Source organism: Dasypus novemcinctus, chromosome 2 (assembly GCF_030445035.2).
Source record: "Dasypus novemcinctus isolate mDasNov1 chromosome 2, mDasNov1.1.hap2, whole genome shotgun sequence".
Classification (NCBI taxonomy): Eukaryota; Metazoa; Chordata; class Mammalia; order Cingulata; family Dasypodidae; genus Dasypus; species Dasypus novemcinctus.
The window spans coordinates 170,403,549-170,416,756 of NC_080674.1; positions in this window are offsets into that span (position 1 = coordinate 170,403,549).

The following is a 13,208-nucleotide window of genomic DNA, read 5'->3' on the forward strand; positions in this document are numbered from 1 at the left end:
TACCTGACTTCAAACTTCTAACTGCAGGAGCCTCAATTTCCTTGTCTGTGAAATGGATGTGATAACTCTGAATTTTCTCAATTCTATGATGCACTTATTTTTAAACATTTCTGGGATGGAGAATGTATCATTATTAGTTTTTATTATGGGACCATATATATGTAAGATGGAGAGTGTACCTTACAATGAAACACATTTGAAGAGGGAGTGTTTGTTTTTTAATGAAAAAGTCAGAAAATTGAAGGCATTTCTTTGATTGGATAATGACTTACAATGTAAGGAGGCACACAGGACCCAGCTCATAAGGTTGCCGTGAGGATATAGTTGAAAGGAGAGGTTGCATGTAGAGCCTTTAGGAGAGTGTCCAGATAGGGGTGAGATGGGGCCGGGAGGAGGGGCGGCCTCGGGGTGTCCCCCTCCCCAGGCCAAGCTGCTGATAGATTTCCATCTTTATCTCATCAGAGCAAGGCCTGGCAGAGCACTGCCGAAAGAGGAGAGGTCAAACGCCCCTCCCCGGCACTGTGGGATTATTCCTTATCCAGAATCTGTGGAAACTAGGTTCAAGGCTGTACATTTCTCTGCAGCTGTTTCCTACTCCACCCCCCTTCATTTTGTTATAAAACTATGAAACCTCCTTGAGAGGTTTTCAGATTCCAGCCCACCCAATCAGCAGGGGAAAGTGGAGCCTGCTTTCTTCTTCGTTTCCTCTCTTATTTATTTACATTTAAGTCGTTTATTTAAGCCCTCCATTGGCTCTCCTCTCAGCGTGGACGCCAAGGTCGCGGGGGCCGCTAACGCGCTCTCCCTCTGCTCCCCACACCTCACCCCATCTACTCCAGCCACCCGGGCGATTCCTTCAACACCCCAGCATCCTCCTGACTCAGACCTTCGCTTCGGATGTTCCCTCTGCCTGAAATGCTCCACGCTCGGCTATTCTCACGCCCCCTTCTGAAAGGTCTTTACTCGCAGGCCGCCTTCTCAGTCACGCCTTCTCCCACCAGCCCCGCCAAGCCGCCACACACCCCGCGCAGTGCCCCCTTCTCTTCCTGACTTGGTTTTCCCTCCACAGCACCTAGCACACTATGTCATCTATTTGCCTGGCTTATTGTCTATCGCTTTATCAGAACGTAAGTCCCATGGAGGTAGGAATCTTTCTCCATTTTGTTCCCTGCTTTACCCCCAGTGCCTAGAACAGAGCATGGCACTCACAAAGTATTCACTTAAGTAACTCATCTTTACGTGTTTAACATTTCCCTTCCTCCAGTTGGGACTATGGGGTCAAAGGGATGAATATCTTTATTGTATGTCATTGTTTTGGTTTTTTTTGGTCATTGTTTTTTGTTTGTCTTTTTATTTATTACTACCAGGTAATGCTTTTCGCATGTTCTAAAAGTCAAAAGGAAGAAAAAGGTTTGTGTTAACAAGTTTTCCTCCCAGCCCTGTACTCAACCAGCCATTCCTCAACTAGCTTTGTCAGTTTCTTGATGCTCCTTTCAAAGATATTCCCATGTGGTTTTTTAAAAGCCGAGACCAGGGCGGCGGACTTGGACCAGTGGTTAGGGTGACCATCTACCACATAGGAGGTCCCCGGTTCAAGGTCCGCAGTTCAAACCCCAGGCCTCCTTGACCCATGTGGAGCTGGCCCACGTACAGTGCTGATGCGCGCAGGGAGTACCCTGCCACGCGGGGGTGTCCCCGCATAGGGGAGCCCATGCGCAAGGAGTGCGCCCTGTAAGGAGAGCTGCCCAGCGCGAAATAAAGTGCAGCCTGTCCAAGAACACACGGAGAGCTGACACAACAAGATGACGCAACAAAAAGAAACACAGATTCCCGTGCTGCTGACGACAACAGAAGAGGACAAAGAAGACGCAGCAAATAGACACAGAGAACAGACAACCGGGTGGAGGGTGGAGGGTGGAGGGTGGAGGGTGGAGGGTGGAGGGTGGAGGGTGGAGGGTGGAGGGTGGAGGGGAGAGAAATAAACAAATAAATAAATATTAAAAAAAGAATAGTTGAGACCAGTAGGACAGAATTGAGACACTGTAGGACAGAATTTCTTTTTACAATTTTGTCTGCCCTGAACAATTCCTGTTTCCTCTTCTATGTACTGCTCAACCCTCCTCAATTGCCAGTGTCAATCAATTTTTGGTGAAGGCTGCTACCCTGCTCGCTGCTAAGGAGGGTGATATAATGAAATATTATTTGGCCCATGCCCTTGAAGTTCAAAAGCTAGGTGGAATGGAAAAGAATCCACAGATAAAATGATAAAGAGTTTTTAAAAACGTTGAGGTGCCACAAAACATCGAGCGATTGATGGTTGTTTCAAGCAGAGGCAGCAAATACTGTGGAAATGAGAAGAGTGGTGGAGGGGAAGAATACATTGTACCCTCTTTATCTACCAAGGTGAATCTTTTTTGGGGGACAGGGTTGTTATTATAGTTTTTAATTTAAAGTTTTGTTTTGAGATAGTTGTAGATTCACATGCAATTGTAAAAAATAATACAGAGAAATATGGCCTATCCTTTACCCAGTTTCTCGCAATTATAATACTGGGTAAAACTATAGTATAATATCACAACCAAGACATTGACAGAATATAAAACATTTCCCTCAACACAAGGATTCCTCTAGTTGCTCTTTCATAGCTGCACCTACTTCTTTCCTGCCCCCACCCCTCCCAGGCAACACTGATCTGTGCTCCATTTCTCTCTCTATTTTTTTTTTTCTTGAGGTATGGGGGCCAGGAATTGAACCCCAGACCTTGTATGTGGGAAGTCTGCACTTGACCACTGAGCCCGGCCTTCTTGTTTGTTTGCTTGTTGCTTGTTTTTTTTTTTTTTTTGCTTGTTTGTTTCTAGGAGGCACTGCGGATTGAACCCAGGATCTCCCATGTGGGAAGCAGGTATCCAACCACTTGAGTCATGCCTGCTCCCCTCTATATTTTGTTATTTCAAGATTGCTTATGTAAGTGGAATCATATAGTAGGTAACCTTTTGGGATTGACTTTTTTCACTCACCATAATTCTCAGGAGATTCATGTAGGTTGCTGCATGTATCAGTGGTTCATTCCTTTTTATTCCTGGTCAGTACTTCACAGCATGGATGTACCACACAGTCAGTTAAACCATTCACCTACTGAAGGTCATCTGGGCTGCTTCCAGTTTTTAGGCTATTACAAATAAAGCTGCTATAAACAATTGTGTACAGGTTTTTGGTGAATGTAAATCTTCATTTCTCTGAAATAAAGACCCAGGCATGTATTCACTGGGTCAATTAGAAGTTGCATGTTTAGGTTTTTAAAAAACTATCAAAGTGTTTTCCAGAAGCTCTGTACCATTTTACATCCCTCCCAACAATGTATATAAGTCATCCAGTTTCTCTGCCTCATTGCCAGCATTTGGTGTTGTCACTATTTTTTATTTTCACCATTTTGATAGACATATAGTGATATCATGGTTTTAATTTGCATTTCTTTATTGGCTAACGATCTTGAACATCTTTTTATGAACTGATTTGTATCTGTATATCTTCTGTGGTAAAATGTCTCTTCATGTGTTTTGCCTATGTTCTAATTGGATTGTTTGCTTTTTTTATGTTGAGTGATTTGTTTTTGTTTTTTTTTTTTTGAGTACTGGGTATTGAACCCAGGACCTCGTATATGGGAAGCCAGTGCTTGACCACTGAGCCATATCGGCTTCCCTGAGCTGGTTTATTCATTTGTTTTGCTTGTTGTTTTTTTCAGGAGGCACTGGGAACTGAACCTGGGACCTCTCGTATGGGAGGCACTCACTCAACCACTTGAGCCACGTCCACTCCCTATATTGAGGGTTTTTTTTTTTTAAGATTTATTTCATTTATTTATCCCTCCCCCTTGATGTTTGCACTCACTGTCTGCTCTCTGTGTCCATTCACTGTGTGTTCTTCTGTGTCTGCTTGTCTTCTCTTTAGTAGGTACTGGGAATCGAACCTGGGACCTCCCATGTGGGAGATAGGCACTCAATTGCTTGAGCCACCTACACTCCCTGTGTTGTTGTCTCTTTCATTGTGTTTCCTCTTTGTGTCTCTTTGTGTCACCTTGTGTTACCTTACTGTGCCAGCCCCTCGCACCAGCTCACTGTCTTGCTCATCTTCTCCAGGAGGCACCGGAAGCTGAACCCAGGACCTCCCATGTGGTAGGTGGGAGTTTAATTGCTTGAGCCACATCCACTTTCCCCTACATTGAGTTTTTTGTGTGTTTTTTGAGATTTATTTTATTTATCCCTGCCCCTGCAACTGCTTGCACTCACTGTTCACTGTGTCCCCTCACTGCGCGTTCTTCTGTGTCTGCTTGCCTTTTCTTCTGGAGCACTGGAAACCGATCCCAGGAACTTCTGACCTGGGAGAGTGGCACTCAATTGCTTAAGCCACCTTAGCTCCCTGGTATATTGTGTCTCTCATTGTTTCTCTTCTGTGTCTTTTTTTGTTGTTGCCTCATCTTACCGCATCAGCTCTCTGCATGGGCCAGTTCACTGCAGTGCAGGCCAGCTCACCTCCACCAGGAAGTCCCAGGAACCAAAGCCAGAACCTTCCATATGGTAGACGGGAGCACAATTGCTTGTGCCACATCTGCTTCCCCCTGTATTGAGTTTTGATAAGCCTTTATATATTCTAGATACTACTCCTTTGTCAGATATGTAACTTGCAAATATTTTCTCCCACTCGGTAGCTTGTCTTTTCATCCTCTTAAGGCCCTTGCACAGAGCAAAACTTTTAACTGTGATGAAATTCAGTTCACCAAGTTTTTTCTTTTATAGATCATGCCTTCATGTTAAATCTATCTAAAGACTTTTTGCCTAGCCCTAGATCCCAAAGATATTCTCCTATGTTTTTTTCCCCCTGAAAGTTGTAGAGCTTTATGTTTTACATTTAAATCTGTGACCCATTTTGATTTAGTTTTTGTGTAAGGTGTGAGGTTTAGGTGGGGTTCATTTGTTTGGTCTATGGATGTCCCATTTGGAGCCTGCATTTCAACAAGCTTCTCAAGAACACTCTGCTGGAGAGGGATTTGTGGGATTTAGATAGCGGTATGGCAGTAAATATTTAAACCAGCTCTCAGAGTGGGGGGGGGAGCAATTTCTGTGGCATGAATACCACCTTCATGACTGATTTCAAGCTGCCAGTGTGATGTCACTAAATGCGCAGAAGCGCATGATGATGTAGTATTCCCACCACACAGTTACCACAGATGTAAATCAATACATGTAAATAGCCTCAAAAGCAGAGATAATAGGAAAAAAGTGATGAGTTTTGAGTGTTTATTACCTTTATTTTGAACACAGTTTAAGTTTATATGAAAAACTTTGAAAATTCTGAGAGTTTGTCCTACCTGCGAGCTACAGATTAGCCTGTCAGAGTTTCAAGGATGCTGGCAAAAGACATGAGACTCCTGGGTCAGAGAAAAAGAACTTTATTATTCTTAAAAATAGTGGTAACCAGATTGTCAGCATTATCTTGCCTGCTTCTCTGGGTCCCAGGGTACTGTTCACCAGTTGGCACTTGCATATGCAATGGGTCGTGCTATAAGAGAGAAATCTTGAGTTTAGAGACCTGGATCTTTTATAATGATAAATTATAGTTTTTAGGGGTAGACATTATTTTTATTATACTGGTCAGTGAACAAATCTGCCCTTTTCTCTGGAGGGAAACATTATATAAACAGGTTTGAAAAGATAACTGGGATCCCAAAGCCTGGTAAAATCATCATAAGGAAGAAAAATTATAGACAAATTTCTCTTATGAATACAGATGCAAAAGTCTTTAACAAAATACTAGCAAACTGATTCTAATGGCATATTAAAAAGATTATATACTATGACCATGTGGGATTCATACCAGAAACTCATGAATAGCTTAACATATGAAAATCAATGTAATGCACAACATAAACAGAATGAAGAAAAAATCCACATGATTATCTCAATAGAGGCAGAAAGGCATTCAAGAAAATCTTGCATTCTTTCTTTATAATTTCACTCAGAAAAGTAGGAATAGAAGGGAACTTTAACTTGATGAAGTCCATTTATGAAAAACCGACAGCTAACATAATGCTCGGTGAAAAACTTAAAGCTTTCCCCATAAGATCAGGAATCACACAAGGATGCCACTTTTATCATTGCTGAAAGTTTTTGCCAGTGGAAGTTAGGTAAGAAAAGAAATAAAAGGTAACAAAAATTGAAAAGGAACAAGTAGATTATTTCTACTTGCAAATGACATGATCTTATATATAGAAAACCCATAGGAACCCACAAGAAAACTATTAGAGCTAATAAATGAATCAGAAACATGGCAGGGTAAAAGATCAACACACAAAAACAACTGTGTTCCTATGCACTAGCATGAAAAATCCAAAGAATAAATTAAGAAAATAACTCTGTTTACAATAGCATTTAAAAGAATAAAATATCCAGGGGTAAACTTAAATAAGGATACAAAAATATTGTATCCTGAAAACTGCAAAATGCTACTGAAAGAAATTAAAGAAGACTTAAATAAGTGGCAAGACATCCCATGTCCATGGATTTGAAGAGTTATTATATCAATATTACCCAAAGATATATACAAATTCACTGCTATCCCTATCAAACTTCCAACAGCCCTTTTCTTTTTTTCTGAAATGGAAAAGCTGATCCTCAAATTTATGTGGAACTGCAGAAAACCCTGAACAGCCAAAACAATTCTTTTTTTTTTTTTTTAAGGATTTGTTTTATTTTATAATTTATTTTTTCCCACTCCCTTTTGTTTTTCACTTGCTGTGTCTATTTGTCTTCCTTGTTTCTTTAGGAAGCACTGGGAGCTGAACCTGGGACCTCTGATGTGGGAAAGAAGTGCCTAATTGCTTGAGCCTCCTCTGCTTTGTTGTGTTTCTCATTATCTTTTTCCTCCTTGCATCTCTTATTGTGTCATCTTGTTGTGTCAGCTTACTGTGCCTGCCCGTTGTGCCAGCTCACTGTCTTCTTTAGGGGGCACCAGGATCCGAACCAGTGACCTCCCATTCGGTAAGCAGGAGCCCAGGTACCTGAGCCACATCTATTTCCCCAAAACAATCTTAAAGAAGAAGAAGGTTGAAACTCTCACTTCTTGGTTTCAAAGTGTACTACAAAATGACAGTAGTCAAAACAATGTGGTACTGGGAAGCAGGTGTGACTCAAACAATTGGCTCCCATCTACCATATAAGAGGTCCAGGGTTCGATCCTGGGGCCTGCTGGTGAAGGCAATGTGGCCTGCGTGGCAAAATGGCCCGAGAGGAGAGCTGGCCCACACGTGGAGTGCTGACCTGCGCAGAGTGCTGGCTCATGTGGTGTGCTGGCCTGCGCAGGAGTGCTGGCTCACGCAGGAGTGCTGGCTCATGCAGGAGTGCTGGCTCACACAGGAGTGCTGGCTGACGCGGAGAGCTGGCACAGCGGAGCGACAGAAAAAGATGCAGCAGACAAGGGAGCTGAGGTGGCACAAGAGATTGAGCACCTCTCCCACTCTGGAAGGTCCCAGGATTGGGTTCCTGTGCTGCCTAAAGAGAAGACAAGCAGACACAGAAGAACACACAGCGAATGGACACAGACAGCAGAGAGCAAGCGCAAAACAATTAGGGGGGTGGGGGGAGAAATAAATAAATAAAATCTTAAAAAACAAACAAATAAAAAAACCCCAATGTGGTGCTGGCACAAAGATAGACAAATAGATCAGGGAAACAGAACGGAAAGTCCAGAAACAGACCCACAATTTTATGGCCAACTGAATTTTTTAAATAAAGTACTGGGGAATTAACCCAGGACCTTGTACATGGGAAGTTGGCGATCAACCACTGAGCTATATCCACTTCCCAACAAGAATTAGTTTTTTCATTTGTTTGTTTGATTTGCTTTTAGGAGGGACCCCTATATCTGCTCCCCTGTCCAGTTGATTTTTTTTTAAGATTAATCAAATTAATTTATTTATTTCTAACCCCCCCCTTGTTGCTTTTTGCTCACTGTCTGCTCTCTGTGTCTGTTCATTGTGTGCTCTTTGTGTCTGCTCCTCTTTTTCTTCTTTTTTTTTTAGGAGGCACTGGGAACTGAACCTGTGATCTCCCATGTGGGAGGGAGGTACCCAATTACTTGAGCCACATCTGCTCCCTGCTTGTTGTGTCTCTTGTTGTGTTTTCCTCATTGAGTCATTTTGTTGCATCAGCTCTCCGCACCAGCCCATTGTGTCAGCTTGCTATCTTGCTTGTCTTCTTTAAGAGGCACCAGGAACCAAACCTGGGTCCTCCCATATGGTAAGCGGGTGCCAAGTGCTTGAGCCACACATGCTTCCCTGACCAATTGATTTTTTTAAAATATGTTTTTTCTTTATTTTTAAATGACCAATTTATTTTTCACAAAGGTGCTAGGTACATGCCATGGGGAAAGAATTGTCTCTTTAACAAATGGTTTTGAGAAAACTCGATAACCATATACAGCAGAATGAAGTTAGACCACTACCTCACACTATATAAAAAAATAAACTCAAAATAGATCAAGTGCTAACGCTATAAAACTCTTTGAAGATAACATAGGGACAAATCTTCATGACCTGGGATTCAGCAATGGATTCTTAGATATGACACCAAAAGGACAAGCAGGGCTGTGGACTTGGCCCAGTGGTTAGGGCATCCGCCTACCACATGGGAGGTCGGTGGTTCAAACCCCGGGCCTCCTTGACCCGTGTGCAGCTGGCCCATGCGCAGTGCTGATGCGCGCAAGGAGTGCCCTGCCACGCAGGGGTGTCCCCGCGTAGGGGAGCCCCACATGCAAGGTGTGCGCCCCGTAAGGAGAGCTGCCCAGCGTGACAGAAAGTGCAGCCTGCCCAGGAATGGCACTGCACACACAGAGAACTGACACAACAAGATGATGCAACAAAAGAAACACAGATTTCCAGTGCTGCTCATAAGGATAGAAGCAGTCACAGAAGAACACAGGGAATGGACACAGAGAGCAGACAACTGGGGTGTGAGGGGGAAAGGGGAGAGAAAAAAAAAAAGAAGGAGAAGCAACACAAGAAACAATAGATACAGTTGATTTAATCAAAATTGAAAACTTTTATGCACTGAATAAAATTATCAAGAAAGTGAAAAGACGACCTACAGAACGGAGGAAATATTTTGAAACCAGATTTTGGAAAAGAGTTTAACATCCAGAGTATATAAAGAACTTTTACAATGCAACAACAAAAAACCAAGCATTTTCATTTCCTAGGTTGTTTGAGCAAATACCACAGAATGCATTCAGGCTAAACAATGGGAATTTATTAGCTTGTGGTTTCGGGGCTAAAAGAAAGTCCAAATCAAAATGTCAAGGTGATGCTTGCTTGCTTTTTGTTTTTGCTAATTTTTTTTCCATTTTTCTTCTTTATTTTTGTTTTTTTTGTTTGTTTGTTTTTTATTCCTTTGGGTGATCTTTCTTTTAGAAGACTGGTGTTCTGGCTGCTGCTGCACTTTGGTCCTCAGCTTGTCACATGGCAAGGCACCTGGCAGCATCTCCTGCTCTCTCTCTCCTCTTCCGGGTTCTGTCAGTGTCCAGCCTTGTGCTTCCTGTGGCTTTCTCTCTCTCTGTCTGACTTTCACTCCACTTATAAAGGATGCCAAATAGGATTGAGATCCATCCTGGCTGAGGCTGGCCACACCTTCTCAGTTGAAGTCATCTCATCAAAAGGTCCTACTTAAAATGGGTCCACACCCACAAGAATGGACTTAATTTAAGAATAGGTTTTTCTGGGGTACCTATGACTTCAAACCACCAAAACAAGCAGCCCAATTAAAAAATGGGCAAAGGACTTGAATAGCTATTTCTCCATAGAAGATATACAAATGGCCAACAAAACAAGGAAAGAAGTTCAACATCATTAGCCATTAAAAATGCAAGTCGATAAAAAGTAAAAAAAGAAAACAAAAAAAATGAAAAGGGAAAGTAAAAAGTAAAGGAACAAAAAACAAAAGAAGTAAAAAAGAAATGAAAGAAGAAAAAGAAAAAATAAGGTAATAAAAAAAACGAAAAAAGTGAAAAAAAAGAAAAAAGATGCAAGTCAAAGGGAGCAGGTGTAGCTCAATGGTTGAACACCTGCTTCCCATGTATGAGGTCCTGGGTTCAATCACCAGTACTCCTAAAAAAAAAAGAGCAAAATGAAACCACCATGAGATTCCACTTTATGCCCACAGGATGGCTATTTTTTAAAAAAATGGAAAATAGCTTTAGAAAGGATGTGAATTGAAACTTTAGCCATTGTTGGTGGGAAAGTGCAGTGATGCAGCCACTGTTGGAAGTAATATGGCAGATTCTCAAAAAGCTAAATATAAAATTACCATATGACCTGGCAATCCCTCTTTATAACCCTGAAAACAGGTTTATAAACAGATACACATACACCAATGTTTAGTAGCATTTATTCACAATAGTCAAAAGCTGGAAACGATCCAAGTGTCCATCAACAAACAAATGGATAAACAATATGTGATACACGCACACAATGGAATGTTATTTGGCCGAAAGTAAAAATGAAGTTATGAAACATGCTACAACATGGAAGAAACTTGAAAACATTATGTTCAAGCAAGACACATAAGGGCAAAATAGTATATCACTAATAAGATACTACTAGAAATAGCAAATTCACAGAGATAGAAAGGTTAGAGGTTATGGGTGTGGGGAGGGAGGAAGGCAGAGTGTTTGTAAAAAATTTTTTTTAAAAGAAAAAAATAAAATTGGAAAAAATCAATACCTCAATTTTTATCAGTAGAGGAATGGTTGCATAAATTACAGTACATTCTTACAACGGAATGCTTAGTAACTATTAGAAAGAACTATTAGAAAGAATGAGATACAGGTATGTGTACTGCCATAGAAAAATGTTTAAGATACAGTATTGGACATAAAAGCAAGTTTTGGAATAATTTGAGCAATATCATCCCATTTTCTTAAAAATAAAATATTATAAATATGTTTGTCAATATGCCAGAAAATTTCTAAAAGGATACCACAGAATTTAATAGTAATTGCTTCTGAAGAGTGGAGACAGCAGGTCAGGAGATAAATGGGAGGACCTATACTTTCCACTTTATGCCCATCTCTACTGTTTACATATTTTACATCTACATGTACTGACATAGAAACACTTCCATGATCTCTTCTTTAATGAAACACACACACACACACACACACAAGTTGCAGTGTAGTATCTAAACTATCCTGTTTACCAAAGACATAAGTATGGGCATATGTGTATATGAAAAATGAAGGAAAAGACAGCCCGATGAACTCTGAGGACATAATGTTGAGTGAAATAAGCCAGACACGAAAGGGCAAATATTGTATGATTTCACGCATATGAACTAATAAACAAACTCATGGAGTTAGAATCTAGAATATAGGTTACCAGGAGATAGAGTGGGGTTAGAGCATGGGGAGTTGATGCTCGGCTTGTGCAGAGTTTCTGTTTGGGTTGATGGTAAAGGTTTGGAAATGGATGGTGGTGATACATTATTGTGAGTGTAACCACAGCACTGAATTGTAGAAGTAAATGTGGTTAAAGAGGAACACTTTAGGATGTGTACACTACTAGAATAAAAATTAAAAGATAAAACAAGGAGTGCATGGTTCAAGTAGTTGAGTGCCTGCCTCCCACACGAGAAGTCCTGGGTTCATTTCCCTGTGTCTCCTAAAGAAGACAAACAAACAATGAGCAGACAACAAGCAAAAACAACAAGCAGAGGAAAGCAGATGCGTCTCAGGTGACTGAGCTCCTGCTTACCACGGGGGAGGTCCGGGTTCAGTTTCCAATGCTTCCTGAAGAAGACATGCAAGAAGGCAAGCTGATGCAACGGGCTGGTACAGTGAGCTGATGTGACAAAATGATGGAATGAGATGACACAACCAAGAAACAGTGAGGAAACACAATGAGAGATGCAACAAAACAGGGAGCAGAGGTGGCTCAGGTGATTAATGCCTCCCTCCCACATGGCAGGTCCCCACGTTCGGTTCCCGGTGCCTCCTAGAAAGAGAAGACGAGCACACAACAAACCGACACAGCATATGCAAACAATGAGGGGGCGGGAGAAAGAAAGAAAGAAATGAATCTTTGAAAAAAAAAAAACCAGCTAGCAGACAAGGAGCAAAACCAAATGAGCAGGGAGCAGATGCGGTTCAAGCAGTTGCATGCCCATCTCTCACATGGGAAGTCCCGGGTCCAGTTTCTTGTGCCTCCTAAAAGAAAAAACAGACAATGAAAAGACAATGAGAAAACAACAACAACAACAACAAGTAGACAATGAGTAAAAACAATGAGCAAACAGATGAGGGAACCATCTCGGGGGGGGGAAGATAAAACATAAGATAGTACAACACAGTGAACCCTATTGTACATGATGGACTATAGGTAATAATACAAGTACAAGAATGTGCTTTAATGAATTATAACTAATGTATGATACTGAGACATAGTGTTAATAATAGGGTGGTATATGGGAAAAATATACCTAAGGTAATTTATGGATGATAGATGATAGTATGATTTAATACAATTTAGTAATCTTCACAAAGTGTAACAAAGGTGACTACTGTTAAAAAAAAAATAGTACAATTATAAAAAGTGCTGTCATCAATTGTAATAAATGTTCCACACCAATGCAAGGTGTTGGTGGTAGGATGGTGTATGGGAATTCTGTATTTTACGCGTGATTGATTTGTAAACCCACAACTTCTCTAATAAAATAAATTTTTAAAAAATTTAAAAAGAAAAAAATAAGAGAGCCTGAAACCCAAGGTAGTTATTTCCTCTGCTTATAAGGCCAGCCAAAATGTAAAGGACCCATGAAGTATCTCCCAGCAGTTTATATAATTTAAATTTTTTTTACATTTCTCAATTAAATGTACTAGATACCTATAAATTTTTTAAAAAATCATATAGTATGTTACACAGTATATTTGGTTCATAGTAATAAAATCATACAGTATTTGTCCTTTTGTGTCCGGCTTGCTTCACCCAAACTGTCCTCCAGGTTCATCCAGTTGTCCAGTTGTCATGTGCTTTAGACTTCATTTCTTCTTACAGCTGCATAATATTCCACTATGTGAATACACCACAGTTTGTTTACCCATTCATCTCTTGATGGACACCTAGGCTGTTTCCAACTTTTGGCAATCATGAATAATGAATCATGAAT